Source organism: Etheostoma spectabile, chromosome 8 (assembly GCF_008692095.1).
Source record: "Etheostoma spectabile isolate EspeVRDwgs_2016 chromosome 8, UIUC_Espe_1.0, whole genome shotgun sequence".
NCBI classification, from domain to species: domain Eukaryota; kingdom Metazoa; phylum Chordata; class Actinopteri; order Perciformes; family Percidae; genus Etheostoma; species Etheostoma spectabile.
Genome location: NC_045740.1, coordinates 31,816,159 through 31,823,548, shown reverse-complemented (window position 1 = coordinate 31,823,548; position 7,390 = coordinate 31,816,159). Strand labels below are relative to the sequence as shown.

General features: G+C 42.4%; 2 protein-coding genes across 3 annotated transcripts in view; one reads left to right on the top strand and one right to left on the bottom strand.

Annotated features, from left to right (window-relative positions):
• LOC116693434 (uncharacterized protein KIAA0513-like) overlaps window positions 1–2,805 on the bottom strand; it is a 453,088-nt gene extending 450,283 nt beyond the window's left edge. Inside the window, exon 1 of the mRNA XM_032522424.1 lies at window positions 2,788–2,805. The gene's annotated coding sequence lies outside the window, so the exon portion shown is untranslated. The remainder of the gene's footprint in view (window positions 1–2,787) is intronic.
• Window positions 1–7,390, top strand: part of LOC116693433 (uncharacterized protein KIAA0513-like) — a 453,101-nt gene that overhangs the window by 422,113 nt on the left and 23,598 nt on the right. The gene's annotated exons all lie outside the window — the stretch shown is intronic.

Sequence of the window (7,390 nt, the reverse complement as noted above, 5' to 3'; positions counted from 1 at the left end):
GAAGAAAGTCTATTGAGGAGAATGGAGTGAGAAATGGTATCAAAGGCCGCACTGAGATTGAGGAGGATGAGAATAGAGATGAGAGAGGATTTTTATAAGGGCAGTTTCAGTACTATGGGAGGGGCAAAAACCAGACTGGAAAGGCCCCCTGATTTCTGCCTTCTCACATGTATATCAGTTGAACTGTAATTCACTGGTTGTCTTTTTAATGAAAAAATACTCCATTCACCAGCAATTACATTTGACCCCCTTGCCTTCCCTCCACCTTTGCCCTCCCCAATAGCCAGTCATTTGTTGCTTTTTACTGCCCACCCCCTCCGAAATTTTGATCCATTCGTAATCAAAGTCCTCAACCTGTTCTCTTGACCCCCTCCCACAGCTCTGGTCAAAACCTGTCTCACTTCCCTCACTCCTTCATAACTACCATTATTCATTCTCTCTCCTATGGTATTTCCCCTCACTTTTCAAAACAGCATTGTCTCACCCATTCTGAAAAAACCTGCTCGATCACCAACTACAATAATCTTTGTCCTATCTCAATCTTCCTTTATTCTAAATTCTGAAAAATAGTGTCTGTTCAACTCCATGTTTTCTACCCTTAACTGTCTTTATGAACTTTCCAGTCTGGTTTTTGCCCCCATAGTACTGAAACTGCCCTTATAAAACCTCCTCTCATCTCTATTCTCATCCTCCTCAATCTCAGTGCGGCTTGATACCATTTCTCACTCCATTCTCAATAGATCTTCTTCCCCGGCCATCTCTCACACCCTCTTGACTGGTTCCGCTCCATATCTCTCCGACCGCACTCAGTTTATTCAACTCAAATCTTTCACATCCCACCTTCCCCTGTTACTACTGGGTCCCTCAAGGTTCAGTTCTTGGCCCCTCTTTTCATCACCTACCTACTTCCCTTGGCAATTCTTCCCTAAATTCAACATTCATTTTCATTGTTTACGCAGATGACACCCAGCTCTATTATCCAGCAACCCACCTCCTCGCTCCCCCCCTGTCCCTTACTAAGCTTACTGAAATAAAAGACTGGTCACCTCAAACTTCCTTAAACTAAACAGTGATAAAACCGAACTCCTCTCGTAGCCACCAAGTCCACCCTATCCAAAATCAATAGTTTCTCTCTACCATCGACAACTCCTTGGTCCCTTCCCCTCAGGTCAAGAGTCTGGGCCTCATCCCGATCCTCCCTCCCAAACTAGACTAAAACCCATCTGTTCCAGCTTATCTGTAAACACTGTTCCTGTTTTGTTTGTTTTGTTTGTTTGTTTTTGTTTTATTGTTTTGTTTTACTACTTACACTTTTCTGTTCCTGTATCTGTCTTTATTGTCGTAAGCGTCCTTGTGGGTTAGAAAGGCGCTGTTAATAAAATGTATTATTATTATTATTAATATTGTATTTTCTTAAGGTTGATGGAGATATTGAATGGGGAAAAATGAAAAAAAAAAGTGGAGCAGTTAAAAAAGGTCACCGACAGCTCTATGACAGCACGGAAAGGTCAAAGTAAGAAAAAAAGGCACTTAAGCAATCTGTTCAACACTATTAAATACAACCCTGACCTAGCATGTCAAATATGTTTCCCACCCCCCCATGTCCTTCTATTGTGGCTTTTCAACTCAGTTAGTCCTGCATGTGGGAAGGCGTGCGACGGCCAACAGGAGCAATGAAATGCCTGTGACAGGGGTGATTACAATCTGCAGAATGACGACTTCTTAAAAACTCTTGCTTTAAATGCATTAGACAGATTGGTCAGAGTAGTACTAGCAACTCCCTACACACTTTCACAGACAAAGGTAAAAGTAAGAAGTGATTCAATTAACAAGAAAACACTCTCCTGGGTGAAGGATGCTATAAGAGCAAGGGGAACTTCTCCTCCAGATACACCAAAAAACAATCATAGCCTATCTGTCTGTATCTGTCTACTGTAATGGAGCCGTAATTTTTGTCAGCTTAGGCCTTTCCTTAACTGGCGAATTGGAACTGGCTATTAAAGCGCGAGGCCAGATAAGTAGTGAGTTCAAAGTGTAGTATTGGGGATTTGTGATTAATCTTGACATCATGACTGTATAGCTTTAGGCAACATGTTTTTTAATGTTTTAATGGGTGCGTAGTGGTGACTATATATATATGTTATATGTGCTAATTATGTACGGTTTTATATGGGGAATTGTGTTGCGCCATCGCTTGTGTACCTGTTATTCTACTCAGTATGGGCAACCTTCACCTGACTTCATTCATAGCCCAATGCACTGCTTATCAGGCGATATCCTCAAATGCAACCAGCTCTGTTCTAAAATATGATAAGTAGAAATTAAATGGCTAAATATGTGATATTAGTCATTAGCCTTTCAATAAAAAAATGACTGAAATATAATATTAGGATTAATGTATCTCGATACAATACACAAAACGCTTTGTTTCTTATTCAGTTGGTATACGCATTTGTCAATATATATAATAATATTATATATATATATGTGTGTATACGACTTGGACAGGGACACAGCTCGGCTCCGTTTCCTGGAACGTCGAGCGAACAGGAAGACCCCCGGACGGCCCCGGTCTGTCAGAGAAGTCATAAGCTACGACGCATTAAAACATTAAAAACCACCATAGGAGGCAAAATATCACAGGAACAACCTCCCTGCGCTGTGACCCCACTACCATTCAAAACAAGTGCAAAATGGCGGTAACGCGGCGTAGAAAGTACGTGTCCAATGTGCGATGTGACATTTCACGAGACGCCACATAACAGAAGCACAGCTGTAGCTACGTACGTGAAAGTCCCGTGCTGGCAGGAGACAAGCAGGAGACAAGCGGAGACAGGAGGATGAGCTGCTGCGTGTTTGTGTCCCAGACTCGACTGTGGTCTTAGGGAAGAGGAGCGCAGGCGCAAAGGAGGCGGACACGACGAGGGGGGAACCTCGTGACGTCGACAAGCAGCACAGCCAATGAGCAGTGGAGCTGCGTTGGACTACATAATATTACGGAGTGTTCCAAAACAATAAAAGCATGGTGGTTCAGTTGGAGCTCGAGTAACAACCTAGTTACCTATAGTCTATGGTAATAACAATTCTAATTTATATGTACTCCCTCCCACTTCCTTTCATTTTAAAAGGCTGGAATAAGTAATTCCAAAACAAAACGGAGGGTAACCTGGGACTAGATTTGTGATTTCTTTCATGACAGACACAGAATAATGTTCGAATATGGTATTCGTATAGACATGATGTGTAGGTAAGCAAAATATTTCTCAGAATTTCAACAGTTGCACACTTTGAATATTTTTACATAGGTGCTGAACTTTATATTAATCTACCCAGTGGAGGTGGGCTAGGTGGCTAGAGGCCTATGAGCACAAAAACGCATCTGCTCAAGATCTTGGGGTGTTGGAGCGCCAGACTGCATCCTGGGGGTGTTCAGGGGTTGTCAGAAGATCTAGATCTGAGCTGACAGCAGGATGGGTGTGGGAGCAAGAAACTCCTGAGAAGGCTCTCTGTCAGGGAGACGTCCCTGTCACTGCCCCGGCACCCGGAGATGTCCTGGCCTAAAGGGGGTGGTCCCAGCTGATGACCTTGTAGCTAAACAAAGCAGACGCCGGTGGAGGTGTAGCAGCCTAGTGCCATGCAGAAAGAAAACTACTTTAATCTGGAAAACCACTTGAATTTCCAAAATTAGGAAAATGTTGCTCTCACTCATAACCTACATCATTTTGTGCTCTGAAAAAAATCATTTAAAACTGACATCTTCAGACCATGCCAGCCGAGTGTGTTTGACAAAAGACACATTTTGTTTCTTTTCAATGAAAGGCTTCTTTAATAAACAGCTTTTTTACAACCGATCAGGATCAGTTCCAGGTTCACTGCTGCGCCGCCACGCTGTTCCAGCTTCAGAAGGAGGGTGACAGTAAGAATGGACCCTGTCTCCTCAGTTTCTGTCCCTGTTTGCGTCAGGCCAGTTCCAGATTACTCCTGCTTCTGCTTGTCATACTGAGGCCAAGTGACAAGCTGGAGCGTTGGGAGAGCTGAAAACCAATGATAAAAAATGCCAGTCAGACATTAGGGCGGCCTATGCAGCAAAGAATTCACAACAAACATGTATACTAATCATTCTGTATGGTAGTTTGTTTATGCATGGTGACTTTGAAAAACCACATACAAAATGTAAAGCTTCTATCATCTATTTCTTTTTGATTCGCCTACTGTTTTTTTCTTGATTGATCAATTCATCTTCAAAATTATTCTGCTTTATAAACTATTTAGAATATATGCACATTCTGCTGAATATTTTCATTGATTGCTGTATCACAGTACATTTTACAAGTCTGACCTGCAACATGTTCTGTACCAGTAAGTATCACCTTTAAATCAAGTTGCTCTCTGTTCAGTGTGCCACTTTTATTTATTAATTAGTATTTTTAATCTAATTAGACTTTAAGAATTGAATTCTTGCTGAACAAGCTGTAAAGACAAGTTGTAAATCACACACTGCCACATCAAATCAGATGAAACATCCAGCAGACACAGAGCAACACTAGCGTTCAGTTGGAGTGCTAAGAGAGACATGAAGGGGCGGCTGTGGCTCGTGGTGAACGGTCGTCGCCAATGAGGTTGGGGGTTCAATCCTTCTGCAGTCCCCGTGTCGAAGTGTCCTTGGGCAAGACACTGAACCCCAGGTTGTCCTCGGGCTGTGAATGTGTGTGATTGTTACCTGATGGCCTTGGCCACGTGTGTGAATTTTTTAGATGTTAAGGCTTTTCTAGTTGTTAAGACTAGAAAAGTGCATATTAAATACAGCACTTTACATTTAAATAAAACATTAAGGTGTGACTATGAAACAAAAAAATAAGCGAGGAATGGCAAAAAGTTCGCCAGAGCTGAGTGGAACAGCAGAGGTCAATAAAAATTTCTGTAATTCTCTGTGGGATGGCCCCTATAGGCAACTCCTTTTTTTCTGTTGATATCCAAATATGATCAATGCTGCTTTAAAGATACTGTTATTCTCAGTGCTTACTCACCCGGTGCGGGCAAAAACTGCTCCATACGCCTCATGTTGCTGCAAACTCTTTCATCCTCCTTGGTAATGTGCCTGAAGATGGAACAGGAGGAGTTTAATCCCATAGAATATGGTCCCATTCCTTCCTTATTAATGCACCAAGTTCCAGAAGTTGGGAAGTTGGGGGTGAAGCGGTCATGGGTTAAGGGTGAGGGATCATGGGTTAGGGGTGAAGGGATCTGGGTTAGGGGTGAAGGGACGTGGGTTAGGGGTGAAAGGATAGGGTTAGGTTTAGGTTAGGGGATCATGGTTAGGGGTGAACGCGGTCATGGGTTAGGGGTGAAGTGGTCATGGTAGGGGTGAAGGGATCATGGGTTAGGGGTGAAGTGGTCATGGGTTAGGGGTGTGAAGCGGTCATGGGTTAGGGGTGAAGTGGTCATGGTTAGGGGTGAAGTGGGATGGGTTAGGTGAAGCGGTCATGCTGATATTCAAATGAGCCTTACAAAGTTGTAATGAGAAAGACAGGAGCGCCATCTAAATCTACACCACCTATAGGGTATTAGGAAACACCATACTAAGACTGTGTGTTGATTCAACAAGTGGTGAAAGCATTCTTTAGAAATGTTGGCCCATGTTGAGAGTAGCATCTTGAGATGATGGGATTGTGGGATGCACATCCAGGACACGAAGCTCCCGTTCACCACATCCCAAAGAGCTCTATGGGGGTCGATTGGTGGGACGTGGGGGCCATTTTAGCCACTGAAATCATGTCATGTTCAAGAAACCAATTTGAAATGGATGCGAGCTGTGGACATGGTGCATTATCCTGTCACATTATCAAACTGTCAATTTTGGTGAGCTCCTTCCAAATTGTAGCCTATTTTTCCTATTTGTAGTGGAGATGGAGTGGTACCCGGGGGGGGTCTTCTGCTGTTGTAGCCCACCGCCTCAAGGTTGTGCGGGTTGTGGCTCACAAAAGCTTTGCTGACACTCGGTGTATACGAGGGGTTATTCAGTCAAAGTTGCTTTCTATCAGCTGGAATCAGGTCGCCCTTCTCCTCTGACCTGCATCAACAAGGGATTACCCCCCCCCACCCCCCCCCCAGGACTGCCGTATACTGGATGTTTTTCCCTTTTTCACACCATTCTTGTAACCCTAGAAATGGTTGTGGGTGTAAATCCCAGTAAAAGAGCAGATTGTGAAATACTCAGACGGCCGTCTGGCTCCAACTACCACGCCACGCTCCAAATGTCTTAAATCTCTTTCTTTCCCATTTGACATTCAGTTTGGAGTCCAGGAGATGGCTGGACCAGGACACACCCCTAAATGCATTGAAGCAACTGCCATGATTGGTTGATTTGATAATTGCATTAATAGAAAATTGAACAGGTGTTCCTAATTATCCTTTAGGTGAGTGTATATCTCGATATAGTTTTATTATGTAGAGTGCAAAGATAATTGATTAGCTGTAACCATTCAATAATTGCCAACTATTTAAGAATCATAATCGGTTTGATTAATTCTTATGAAAAAATTAAATCTGCTTAAAATTTGGATTGTGTAGTTTCTCTGGGACAATTAACTGAAAATCTTTGTGGTGAGACAAAAGTAAGACATTTGAGTACATCTTTTTGGGCTTGGAAAACATGGTCAACGTTTTTTCTCATTTACTAGCATTTTGTAGACCAAAAAACTAAAAACAGCTTGATCAACAATGAAACTTTTCTTTAGTTGCAGCTCAAATATAATGGGAGACTACATAAACATACCTATGATTCGTATATGTCCCATTCCAGAAACATGCACCAAACATGAAGCGACTCATCTGCCATGAGCTGCTCACAAAGCGGGTCTGCTGTGTTTGTGTATCTCAGCAATGTATACAAACTCATACAAGTAAAAGTGGAACACCCGCATCTAAATACACCAAGGTGATAAAAGACAAGAGGTGTATGCTTAGGGTGACATAAAGGTCAAAGATCATGAGTAATTAGCAAATATTGCAGGGCATGATCGGCACTGTGGCTCAGGTGGTAGAGCAGACGTCTGCCAATAAAGAAACAGACCTTCATTAATATAAAAAGTTCCCTCTAAAGCTTTTTGCCTTGAACCTGCATTCTTTCATCTCAGGATGGGTGACTCTACGTTTGCAAAAAGAAGTCTGTTTATGGGAAAATAACCCTTTTTCTCACTTGAATTATAACCTCAATGAACATTTGGATAATTCACTAGTTTTATCTCTTCTCAATACAGCACAATGTTATTTTGTAAATTATGGTCCCATTTATTTTAAATTGCAATACAGCAGGGCGTGGCTGAAAGAAGCCCGCAAGTTTATTCACGAGGACTGTGTGCATTATAACACTCATTAGCTGTTTTTCTTC